At 44.7% G+C, this 12639-nt stretch overlaps 1 long non-coding RNA gene across 1 annotated transcript; it reads left to right on the forward strand.

The window, feature by feature from the left end:
• Nucleotides 1-719: 719 nt before the first annotated feature.
• On the forward strand, nucleotides 720-7413 carry LOC144120170 (uncharacterized). The gene is made up of 5 exons (XR_013312431.1): nucleotides 720-782; nucleotides 1937-1998; nucleotides 5681-5793; nucleotides 6863-6892; nucleotides 7406-7413. It is a non-coding gene; the product is annotated as an uncharacterized LOC144120170 (long non-coding RNA).
• The last annotated feature ends 5226 nt before the right edge of the window (nucleotides 7414-12639 follow it).

A 12639-nucleotide genomic window follows, 5' to 3' on the forward strand; every position in this document is an offset into this window, starting at 1 on the left:
TGGTACCATCTGTTCCATAATGATGCAAATAACCAACTAGCCCAGCTGTTTACCCTTAGCGGCATTCAATAATGCAAGCCATTTCTCAAATTCATGTTGTCATGTAGTTCCACGCAATGCTGAAATCGTTTTCTTTCGATAAGTAGAAATAATCTCACACAGAAACCAAGAAGTAGCTGAGTGCCCAGTTTTATACCATATTCCGTTCTCACATGGTGTACTTTCCTAATATTGAAACGCTTGTATGAACCATTAGTAATTATAATTTCATAAAGAATCTGAGAAAAATACAGTTACGATCAGTAATCTCGGTTAACATTTTTTATGTCATTGCTCAGGGTTGTTGTGCTTTCACTGCTGCGGTGCTTTGGCACGTAAGCGTGCAAGTTGGCGATGTGGAGGCGTGCTGATCGGCACACTCGCATTTTTTAGGCGAACGCCAGTTGTGCGAAGACGATGCAGCTGCAGAGGTGCTTTTTTATAATCTGGATATGAACAAGCGCGAATTAGTTTTCTCTCTAGTGCCATATAAATCCTGAGGAAGAAAGGAAAGAAGGCCTTAATGTTGCTAACCGAGTGTCAGTAGGGGTCTATATACTATTACTACTCCCTTTCTCTTAAAACGCTCCTGTTTCCAGCAATTAACCTCCTGTTCTTGGCCACTACACCGTAGTGGGTATGCGCCATCTTTATTTGAGGCCAACCAACCAGTAAGGGCTGCACTATGGGGAGAAAGAAGAAGACGCAGAATGGCAGAAGCTGCTCAATTCGAAGCAGAGGAGGTAAGCCACTACTCTGAGATATCATCGAGAAGCAGCGAGGGCAGGCCTGAATTTGTGGTTCAAAAGTCGGATTATGTGCGCAAAATGAGGCGGAGAGCGGGGTGCCGCTGGAGTGCCAAGATGATGAGTGACGACTGCATGAGTAATGTGATTACACGACCTAGGTCGATGGAGGCTACATTCACAGTGGATTCTTATCTAATATCTATAATGAACTTCTGTATCATGTGCTGCACGCTTAAATGGTTAAGCCATCCGGGAGCAATAGCACTCAGCGTTGCGTAGGAGTCCTTCCACGTGAACCTAGGAGGACCACCCTGAAAAATGTCTATAGTTTTGAATGGGACAGGAAATAGGAATGGAGCGCATTTCGTTTGGCTTAAAAAATTTTAACATCCCAAAGTGACTCAGGCTTTGAGGGATGCCGTAGTGGAGATCTCCTGATAAGTTCGATCGCGTGGGGTTCTTTAATCTGCACTGGCATTGCGCTCTACACGAAAGTCGCGCGCTCGATCCAGCCCGCGCTGTTCGGATTTCAATGGAGGCGAAATGCCAGATACCCTTCTACTGTGCGTTGTCACGGCACGTTACATAACCCGGTGTGGTCGAAATTATCCGTGGCCAATATTCCTCTATCGGCGACTATACACGAAGCTGCATTAGGAAACTAGTGCGGTGTTGTGAAGATGCAAATCTCATAGCCTTAGTCGCTTTAGGACGTCCCACCTAGAAAACCAAACTAAATGTGTTGCAATACTAATTGCTGAACTCTGGAAACCTATTTTAAAAAGGAAAGATTAAACTCTGTCATACTCCTACAGTTTAGAACTCTCTCTCAGATAGAACTCTCTCTGTCGTTTCTCTCAGATTGGGTAATTGAAACATAAATGTTTGCTGCCTCTATATCAAGCCCAAATGTTAACACTAGTTGGATATGCATAAAAATCCGATAATCTTTTCCAGGTAATGTGTCAGAAGAGTGGCTGGCGAAGCGTCGCCAATATTCCTCTATCGGCGACTATACACGAAGCTACATTAAGACAAAAAGATGCAAAGCTCTTTTTTTTTTGTTCCCTCAAGATGTTCGTTCACCATCTAACTCCCTTTTAATACAACATATGATTTTTTCTTGTCTGCCCTTCTCGCTGTATTAGGTGACCAAGGTTCGTGGGAACAAGAGTTCGAGCGAGAAACCAGATTCTCTTGAATTGACGCGGTATGATTTTTGACTTGGTGATACGCAAACACGAGCAATCATTTCGGCCTAAATGGTAACCAGTAAGCGTTAACCTGCTTGAATATTTGCCAGTACGCGACAAGAGCTGCAATATTCTTTTGAGAACAGTGCCTGTTTTGGCCCAGTTGTCGTGCATACCAGCGGCACAACGCGTATGCAATTCGTTAGTTATACTATATATTCTAGTAGAAATGCATATATAGTGATACCTCCTAATCTTGGTCCAAGTTAATTCGGAAAACTTAATTTGAACACACCATGTGGTCCCGTCGAACGTATTGCTGTTTTACGGCGTGAAACTCGGGGGAATTTGGCCGCGCTTGGTTTAATGCGGACAAGCGCCGGAGCTCTCGAGCGCGCATTGCGCCGGAAATTGGATGGTGCTGCTGATGATGATGATGACGAGTGAGCGACTAAGAAGTCTGGCCACCAAAGCACCAGTGGCGCTGTTGTCCAATCCAATTGTAAAGGCGTCGTACTCATCTCTGTGACCATCAGTCGACAAGCTATTACGGGATGTTTTTTTTTTTGTTTTTTTAGCGCCGCTTCGCCTTTCCGTTCTTTGCGTTCGTTTCATACGCGTTGCAGGTTATGATGTAAGCGTTGTTCATGTTATCTCCGAGCCAGCAATCGTTTAACATTACATCGTGTGCGCGTACACGAAGTGTGCTTAACTTAATGCGGATGTGTCTGGTAGGGAGGCTGTTAATGCCTGGAGTTCCCAGAGGATATATATTGATTCATTCAACAGCATGCGGACACTTCGCCATTTGGCGGAAGTGTAAACTATAGGCGTTGACAAGCTAATTTCTCACAAGAAGCAGCCAACTACTAGACAATTTTTGAGGAAGGAAGGTATTTGATGTGGCATTCTCTATTTTCATTTTTGCCCCCCCCCCCCCCTTTATATTTGACATTTGGTTAATGCGACATTTCCTATCGTCCAGTGAAATCCCAATAACAGGATTTCACTCTGTTACCATTTAATTGGTCTTTGTAGTCTTAAAATCTTTGAATTTTTTTCATGATTTTTGGCAACACTTTTTTGTCCCTACAATGTTTCATTGGAATCTCAATTGATCTTGAAAACTTCGTTGAATGCTTTTTGCACATTTGCGGGCACTTCTCACCGCACCGTCTATGAAAAAAAAAAGGCGGCCGGACGTTCATTGTTCTCAGCGACAGATGGGGGTGATACGAAGTGCTGATGCCATCGGAGTGTTAGTGATTCTAGTACTGAACACGCGCAGTCACCACTCTCGCTTATTTATCCATCCATTATCATATTGAAGGACACGGGAAGCCGATTCAAATGGAGCATGATTCCATCAGGAGCGGCGCCTTCGTGCTCGGACAAGTCGGTAATTAGCACTCCAGCACCTCAGCGTGGCATGTTCACTTGGCGTCATGCATGACATCACTTCGCTGTGACCAATCATCGTGGCGCGTTGTCGTGACGTTGATGCACATGGCGTCCTTCTATTAAGGCCAAATAAGTGGAGCGCCTTTTAAGTGTGCCATGCTGAACGCCACTTCATTCCTGTAAATCTGCCGACACGTGGTGTCTTACGGCAACAAACAGCCTTGCCTTTTATGCAGCTACTTCTGAAACCGAAAGTCACAGATTTTATTCTGCGCTCTGAACTCTTTTTAACTTTGACAAAGTGGCTGTTCTGATATCTATGCACATCAACCTTGGTCAGCTACCTCCTTATTCTTCCTTCGTGTTTTTTTTCTGCTTTACTCCTCTCCCGCCAGCTCGCATTGGTGGTAATGAAGCACTATTCTTCTTCGCCGTAAGGTGGCTTGGGGATGGCTAGCAGCGTCGGGTCTTTACGGGAATAATTGCCATAGGGAGTACCGCGCCTTCAAGGACTATACGACAAAACGCGCTTGACATCAGGATGAAAGGATTTTCGTAGACATTCGCGCCATACTTTGCTAAAATGAAGCACCAGTAGGGCGTTCGCAATTTGCTGCTCAAAGAATTTGGTTGTTTATTGCTCGAATCCTTGCAGAATACTAACTACTCTTAAAGATCTACGCTGCTCTGTGAAGATCTCTAGATTTCGTTTCAGTCCTGAGCTGGCCGGGAGCAAACAGTGCAAAAGTTACCTCGCCTAGCTATTTATTCGTTGCAGTTAATGAGTGTCCATCTCAACACCCGCTTTAAAACGGTGAACAATTGTAATAGCAAGCAACTGTTTTTTTTAGATCCAGTTTAACTTCTTTAATTCCAGGGTACCTACGGGAATTACAACACCTCACGCTTCTGCATTCCTGCTGTACATATATGCTCAAAGTCAATCGAGGGATTTAAGGGAGCTTTCACAGGGTGCACTGAGAGCCACCGTTTTTTTCAGAATCAGAAAAGGCAAAGTTGCAGCAAAAAAATAAAGACTGCAAGTAAATTCGAAGCGAGAGAGAGAAAACGCATAAAAAATAGGATTTGTGCTGCTGCTGCTACGCCCTAGGAAACTGGCACTTAGCGCGACGCCAGTAAGACAACTATCAAAATGTTTTCAAATTAGACTAGTTTGTTGTAATCATGGCCGTTCATTATTGCGCTTTTGAGAACACTTAAACTTAAGAAGGATCCAACGCATAAGACAAATGCGCAAGCTGTGAACAAATTTTTTTTCGGTGTACGTACGCATTTCAAGCGAAAGCAAAATTCCAAAACACATTTAAAGCATCACCTGTGTTATGTTGGCAAGCACAATTCGATTTATGCATTACTTTTCCGACTAGTCTATTTTCTTTTGTTTTACTTGTCAAATAATTCATTTTCTTCCCTCGAAAGCATAAGAGGCGGGTTGCTTGCACGTGACCCTCCTTTCCCTGATTCCGTGCAGTTAGCTCCCCACAGATCTCTTATTAGCTTGTCTACCGAATTTAGCAGAATTTCACTCGAAGGAAGTGAGGTGCGCATTTGTTGCGTCTAGCGCAATGAGTCCTAAGATTTCCAAGTGTGTTGATCAGGCCACAGTTGTGCTTGTGGTTCCTTAGCCTTTCATTAAGGGATCTGCTCGTCTGACACTTCTAAGCTCGACCACATGATAGCGGTATCTTACAAACAACTCCTCAGCAGCAGTCAGCGAACCTTCTTGGGTGCTTGGAACCACAATACGCCTCTTTCTTGGGCTTGCCTTGGACGTTCACTTTCGCCCGCATTCCTTTTAATTTGCTCGGTGCAAAAAAAAAAAAAACACGACTTGCACGTCAAGCCTTTAGGCAACTTTTTTCAGTTTATGCGAAAGTGTGTTAATGTAAGGGGTCACCACTTGCCTCTTCTTTTCTTTCGCTTTGCCTTGAATCCTTGCATTAACTCATCTTTTTTTGCACTTTCTCTGATACTGAAACACGCAATGGTGTCGGGTACCTAGCCTTTTTCACTATTTCTGCCTGGGCATTGAAGCTGCCTTGTGTCTCCCTCTCGCGTTTAAGTTTTCTCGAAAGCGCAATAATGAAAGACTATGAGGAGAATTTTTGAATGTAACATGATAGAAGAGACGCGGAGAGCCACTGGTGAAACCTACATGGTGCCAAATAATAGTAATGAGAAATGGGTACAAACACTGCCGCGAGCACTCAGTCTGAAACGTGCGCCTGCCACCGTGTCACAAGAAAGTTTGAACGCCCTGTGTATATTTCTCTGCAGCAAGAAATTACTCCATAAGGAGGAGCCCGAACGGCTGTTTGCCTGCACTCGCACCTTCGCAGCTGCTCTCGTCACGTTCTTGCTGGCCCTCTTGCTGGTCGCCTACGTCGCCGGTAAGCCTTCTCGTGTGCCTGTCAGTCCCCAACTCTGTTCACGACTTCGCATCCACGAAACATTTCACGTATGGAGCCTGTCAGAGTCCAGTGTGAATCTCGAAATACACATCGCCGTTGATCGGCACTGGATCCCAGTTCTGGCCACTGACCGATGTGAATTCGTTCACTTAGCAAATATTTAGCGTGCAAGATATTTTTCTTGCGCCTGCCTTCAATAAATATGTGCCAATCACAAAATTCAGACGGATTAAATAAAAACTAAGGTCTCGTTTCTCAATTGGCGCGAAATGCATGCAGTTGAACTTCCCTCATATGACCCACGACGGTTTTTATTTGATAGGCTATGGGCGGTTCAATTAATTGAGCTCAGATCTCATCATCCGCCGCCTGATGACAAAGGCCAGCGACGAAGTGAGGGAAACCCTAGAGAAAAAATCTGTATAACGCAATAACCTCATACGGTTTGTCATACAAATGTCTACGAATGTCTTTAATTCTTACATAATGATACATTTATCATGCAAATGTCGTAAAATATCAGCAAATTGTATGACATCTGTATAGAGCCTGTATGAGCCTACCGCAGCGGTGGCCTAGTCGTTTGAGCATCCGCGTTGCAGGCGGTAGCCGCAGGGTTCAATCCCCAATGCCGCCGGGTACCCACCATGGTTACAAGCTTTTCCTTGCCTGGTGCTCGGCTTCTTTAGGGTGAAACGCGCGGGAAATGGGTCTTTGACCCCAACTTTGAGTATTGCTTCTGTAGTACATCACATAGCTTTTTTCATTAAGGAAGCAGTAAGTTTCTTTTTTTCCAGCCACCACTTCCAAAAGAACAGAAAGGAGACAAACACAGGCGCGCTGCTGATAGAGCTCTATCCACTGTCTCTTAATGTGCTTACTCAGGCCGCAGGTAGCGACAAGCGAATTTTTCAAAAGCGTAATTGTTTTTATTCTTTAATGCCGTGCCACTTCACACTTATAACGCTTAGGGACGTCAAGACTGTACTTCACTTCGAAAGATCAGCTCAACGAGACTAAGTAGTTATTTGTGTGTCGTTGCTTTCAGCTGGTGGAAAGCAACCGTCCAGATCAGCGGGTAAGGTCTCAGTAGGGTATAATGCATTGTAACTTTTCTACGTACAATAGGAAAACTGTGTGAAATGTGCGACAACTCAGCTTTCCGTTAAGAGTGGCGCACTGCGTCGCTAATGTATGATAAAAGATTGCAGAAGACCGCCTCCTCTAAGAGCGGTCAGTATGTGTTCTGGTTCACTCTGCAACGAAAAAATTTGAAAAATGTGACGTCTGTCCGCTTATTCTTCTCGCGCTAAAAGGATTTCATCTGTCTTACAAAGTGCAAATCTGCAGAAGTGAACAAAAGTGTCAAAGCTATCAGGGCATCTGCACATGGTGTGTGTTTCTAGTGCTAAATATGATCTCGATGCTAGCGCTGTTAGCGTTCCACAAAAGCGAAAAAGTGACAGCCAGATTCTGGAGGCGCCTGTACGGTGCTTCGCCTCGTGTGTTTGTCCTCTTTCCAGCGTCATATATGCAAGCAGTCTTGCACCACAGTCTCCAGTTGGCCTTTGTAGGCCGTGCCCTTCTGCAGATCAGTAAATGCCGAAGCTCTAGCCGCTGCCCTGCGAGACATAATAAGAAACAGCTGTCCTCAATCAGTTTTATTGTATGCGTCCAGTAAAATTTTCTTTCCCTTTGTTTCCTCTAAATTACTAGCACTGAAGTAAGTATGCAGAGCTTTCTCGCATGCAAAAGTATAACCAAGCACTTTTCAAGGTTTCACAGCTGAGACCGCGATGCGTATCTAAGAGCAGAAATGCAAAGGTGTTCACAACGTAAGCTTTTTGTTTCTAATAGCACAGTTGTCTGCAACTTGTGGTTGCTATCAATGGTTCGGAGCAAGATCATTGCGAATGGTTCAACCTGAAAAGTTGGTTCGCGAGTGCAGATATTTAACTGACATAAACATGGGCGATGACACCCCTTCATTCGAGCTGAAATGCCAAACAAAAAAATTCGTTACTTAGTTATGATAGCTGTGAGCACCCACCCGGCACTATGAATTTAGTTGAGAGTGAAAAACTTCACTCGCATAAAAACTAGAGCATAAGTATAGTGCATAGGGCTCTTTGTAAAGGTGGTTTAGCGACTCTTGGCGTATCGTAGGACACAACTTTACATGAGCAGAAATGTATTTTTCGTCGCGTATTGTCGCATTCACATCGGCACGTGCTGAAGAGTGACTTACTGCGAGGGCAACCGAAAAGCGAATGAGCGAAGTCTTGAACTAACATGAAGAGCTTCGTGTGCTTTTGCTAGCGTCTACAGAGCACTTCATTGTGTTTGTGTTCTTATCTGAATATTCAACCAAATCAATATTAAATTAACTGTAGTCGCCATCTTGGTTATTGTGGAGCAAGAGAGCAGTTAATTCAGCCCGTTAATTGTGACTAATTACACTAAAACACCAAGTTCGGTCTCTGAAGTAGAAGGAGGGTGAGATTATGAGACGGGAAAGAAGAGTGCCTTTCTCACTCTCTCCCCGCCTGAGCGAATGTGTCTCCCCTCATTGTGTGCAAAGAAAAAAAAGTTTCTCTCTGCTCAGCCCGACTGACTGCAAAGTGTATATTATAGAGATGCCGGAGCGCTAATTTTATGTGCCAGTTAATGTCAACTCCTTGTGACCGTCGTCCGTCGAGACCACGCAGGGAGACAGTGATTTGCATCGACTTGTGCTATACACACTGCAAGTAAACGCCTGGGGCCGTGATTTGAAACAAATTATTTTGTTTTCACTTCCTTCGGTCATCTGCCATCGCTCTTTGCTCCCAGTGACGTGGCCGTGGGGTATGACGTCACGATGGTGGTGGCGGAAACACGCCCATGAAGCTAATTAAATGTGCCCGATGCCCATGTTGCACTGGTGAACAGTCAGGCGGCGAACGGCGGAACACGAGAAAGCGTTTGCACGTCTGAGAAGCTTGATCGGCGCTAATTCCTTCTCAGGAATGAAACAGCAAAGCTTGTAAAACCACAATTGGTGGAGGAGGCTTCCTGTGGAGACTGGCTGGGGCAGCAGTAGGCTGGCAGCGGCAGTAGTAGACTGGGTTTAGTAAGGCTTTCTGACGGGCTAGTTGGCAAATATTCATTTCGTAGTTATAGCTACACTTCTCCAGCAACTTCGCGACGTCAGCGTGGCTGCGCACTGAGCCATGGCACCGCCGCTCCGCCAGCTGTGCACATGCGCGGAGTGGCGTCATAGCCCGCAGCTGGTGTGCGCATGGAGGAAAAAAAAACTAGGCGGGAACATGACGTCACGCGTTCAGCCTCTACAAGCCATCCTTCTCAGACGCCGCTGCCGAGGGCCCTTTTGCGCACTTACTCTTGGGAAATAGGCCCTCCACAGTTACCAGACTGCCAGCCAGCTTGGATCGCGTTGCTTTTTAGTGAATGTCCATGCTCCGGTGTAGCACAGAAGCGCAGCGCCTGTCTTGCAGCTTTGGCGGAAAGCGTACCTAGGTTGTCTGAAGGCAACGCGTCTCAACACTTCTGTTGATTACATTCTTGAGTTTTTGGGTGCGCTGTAGAAAAGAGCAGGTAAACTTTTCTTCAAAGGGTTCATCGGGGGCACTGCGCATTTGAACTAACGTCGCTGTACGCTATACGTGTACGGTACTCCAGTGCCGACGTGAAAAGGCGTATTCATGATCTTGCTAGAAATAAAAATTGCACATGCCCGCTTTGTATGTCGCTAGAATTCAGAATTTTTCCCAGCGGCGTGCGGCCGCGACCTCGTCACTGTTCAACTGTGGTTCATAAAGAGAATGGAAAGGAATTCTTATCGGTCGTTATACACACATACGGAGCGTTTATTTCAGCGCATGCTATAAGCGGAGAATAGGCGACAAAAAAGCCACTAAAAAAGGAGGCAATGGCTTCCGTAGCGCTCACGGCGGACGGACGTGTTTAACGAGCGCTTCGGCGCGCTGCGCAAGATTCTATTTCTCGGACAGGCGGACTTCGACCTGCCCATGGGCCCGCCGTTCTCCGCTACCCTCGAGGCACAAATCGCGCCGAATACGTTTGCGCACATGCGTGGTTCCGATGTGAAATGCGGCACTAAAGTATCTCTCTCTCTCGCAGTCAAGAGAGAGTGCCGACGGCTTTACGTCTGCCTGTCTGCCCCTGCGCGGGGTTTCCCGGCCCTCGGCGTTAGCTTGTTCGTCGGTTTCGGAGCCGATGCTTGGAGTTGATGCGGTGCTGTGGGCTCACGCCGTTGTCCGAAAACTGGCTGCCCTTTTCGGAAGACGACGGCAGATACCTTCCTAAAGAATAATGCAGCTTTCGTTACTACGACCTGACAGGCGCTGCCATTAGTGACAGTAGCAAGCGTTTCCTTTTTGTGGTTGTGATGAGGCAGTTTGTGCTTGGAAAATGCACATATATGAAAACATTTATCCAAGCAAGAAGGTCATCATACATGAGGCACTCGTAGTAGCATAACTGCACAACGCCACAAACAGATCATGTGGTACAAAATATTTACAAGGTGGACACTTATGCTACCAATCAAGGTATGTATGAAAATATTTATACACACAACCAGGTCATCACACATGAATTATACCTAGTAACATAACTGCGAAAGGGCAAGAACAAATAATATCGCACAAGATGTTCATAAGGAGCAGAAAGACCTGATTTATCGAAGACAACACGTGAATGTTCATCCAAACTGTCAGGTTATCATCAAAAGAACTCGTCTACACAGCTGACAACTATATTAGTAATCTGCCAACACAATCAAAACATTCACAAGGTACAATAGGACAAAAGCTTGCCAAGGTAACATACGGGTATGCTTATCGAAGTGGAAGCACCATAAATCTCAAAGTGAGCTTGGTACACGCAGCTATTTGCAAATCTTTGAAGATACGACATTCACAGTAAGGTTCAGTGCACTTTTATAGCCAGTCATTTTTGAAATACAAAAGCACTGCCGAAAAACACAGGCTCCCAACAAGTGGAGGGGTAAACGAAGAATACAATTGTCTAATTACCCTCCTAGAAATAAATAAAGTACTGTATGCCGGCAAGAAAACTGCTCCCGGACACGACCGGAAACACTAAGAAATGCTTGCCCATCTTTCCCAGCCTGCCATAGAGGCACTGTTGATTTTTTTAGCAAAATATTCACAGAAGGAAAAATACCTAAAGAGTGGAAGAAAGCCGTCATAGTGCCACTCCTGAAATCTGGGAAACCACCAACTTAAGTAGCTATAAGCCGATAGCCCTCACAAGCTGTCTCGCGAAATCTTTTCAAGTTTCCTTAATGTAAGATTAACATTTGTCCTTGAATCCCGCGAACTTCTTGATGTCCATCAATGCGGTTATAAAAAGGGGTGCTCAGCGACAGACCATTTAGTTCGCCTCGAAAACACAATAAGAAGCTTTTATACACAAACAGCATTGTCTTGCGTTTTCTTCGATTTGGAGAAAGCGTATGATTCAACCTGGAGGTTTGGGATCCTCCGCGACCTAGGGGACCTAGGTATCCGCGGCAGGATTTTGAACTGCCGAAATGACTTCCTTTCCGACCACTCATTTCAAGTACGCCTGGAATTAACCCTTTCCAGGAACTTCATTCAAGAGAACGGGGTTCCTCAGGGGTGTATTATAAGTACTGCACTGTTTAGTGTAAAGATGAATTCCATAAGAAAAATAATCCCAAAGTCCATGACGTACTCAGTCTATGTCGACGACCTTCAAATAGCTTGTATATCATCCAATGTAGCAACATGTGAGAGACTAACACAGTTAACAATAAACAAACTAAAGACATGGGCAGAAAAAATGGATTCTAGTTTTCCACACAGAAAACAGTGGGCGTGCTGTTCTCACTAAAACTAGGTCTACAATCCAACCCCAGCTTACATGCAAACAAAATCGAACTGCCTATAAAAATGAAGTCAAATTTCTGGGCATTATTTTTGAGAAAAATTTGACATTCCTACCACATAATAATGGTCTAAAAAAAGCCTCCCAGTCCTTAAACATGCTTAAAGTACTTTCACAGAAACACTGCTGGGGTTCTGAAAGGATGTGCCTTTTACAAATTTATTGGTCTGTTGTTCGTTCTACCTTAGATTACGGATGTATAGTTTATGGTACAACAAGACCATCGTATATTAAATGACTGGACCCAGTACATAATTTAGGTTTGCGTCTTTCCACTGGTGCATATAGGACGTCGCCCATAAACAGGCTGCATGTAGAAACTAACGAATCATCACTTATAGACAGAAGAACGATGCTAATGTGTTCATACATTCTAAAAATCTGTTTACTGCCTAAACATGTCTGCCACCAAATAGCAACAAAGTGCCCAGCTAGAACACTCTTTAACAACAAACCACTGACTACTAGGATCCTGTTTTTGTGTTTTGAAGAGATGTGCTAAAGCCTCGGCCTACAGGACACATTACCTGACAATGCTCGAAGACACGTGGCGCTGCCTCTATGGTATCATTTTCCTACAATCTGCGATTTTACTCTTATGCAGTTCTGTAAAAAACAAACTCCGCAGAAGCATATTCTGCAAGATTTTCTTGCACTAGACGAAAAATACAGTACCCTCAGAGCTTTTTACAAAGATGGCTCAAAAACAGATGCTTACGTTGGAAGTGCAGTTGTACAAGGGAATTGCAATCAGATAGTAAGGCTTCCACAGTGTGCATCAATCTTCACTGCCGAATGTTGCGCCGTCTATGTAGCCACTAAACAAATAGTTAAGGAGAACCTCGAAAACAGCATTATTTACACCGA

This window comes from Amblyomma americanum, chromosome 2 (assembly GCF_052857255.1).
Source record: "Amblyomma americanum isolate KBUSLIRL-KWMA chromosome 2, ASM5285725v1, whole genome shotgun sequence".
Taxonomy (NCBI): domain Eukaryota; kingdom Metazoa; phylum Arthropoda; class Arachnida; order Ixodida; family Ixodidae; genus Amblyomma; species Amblyomma americanum.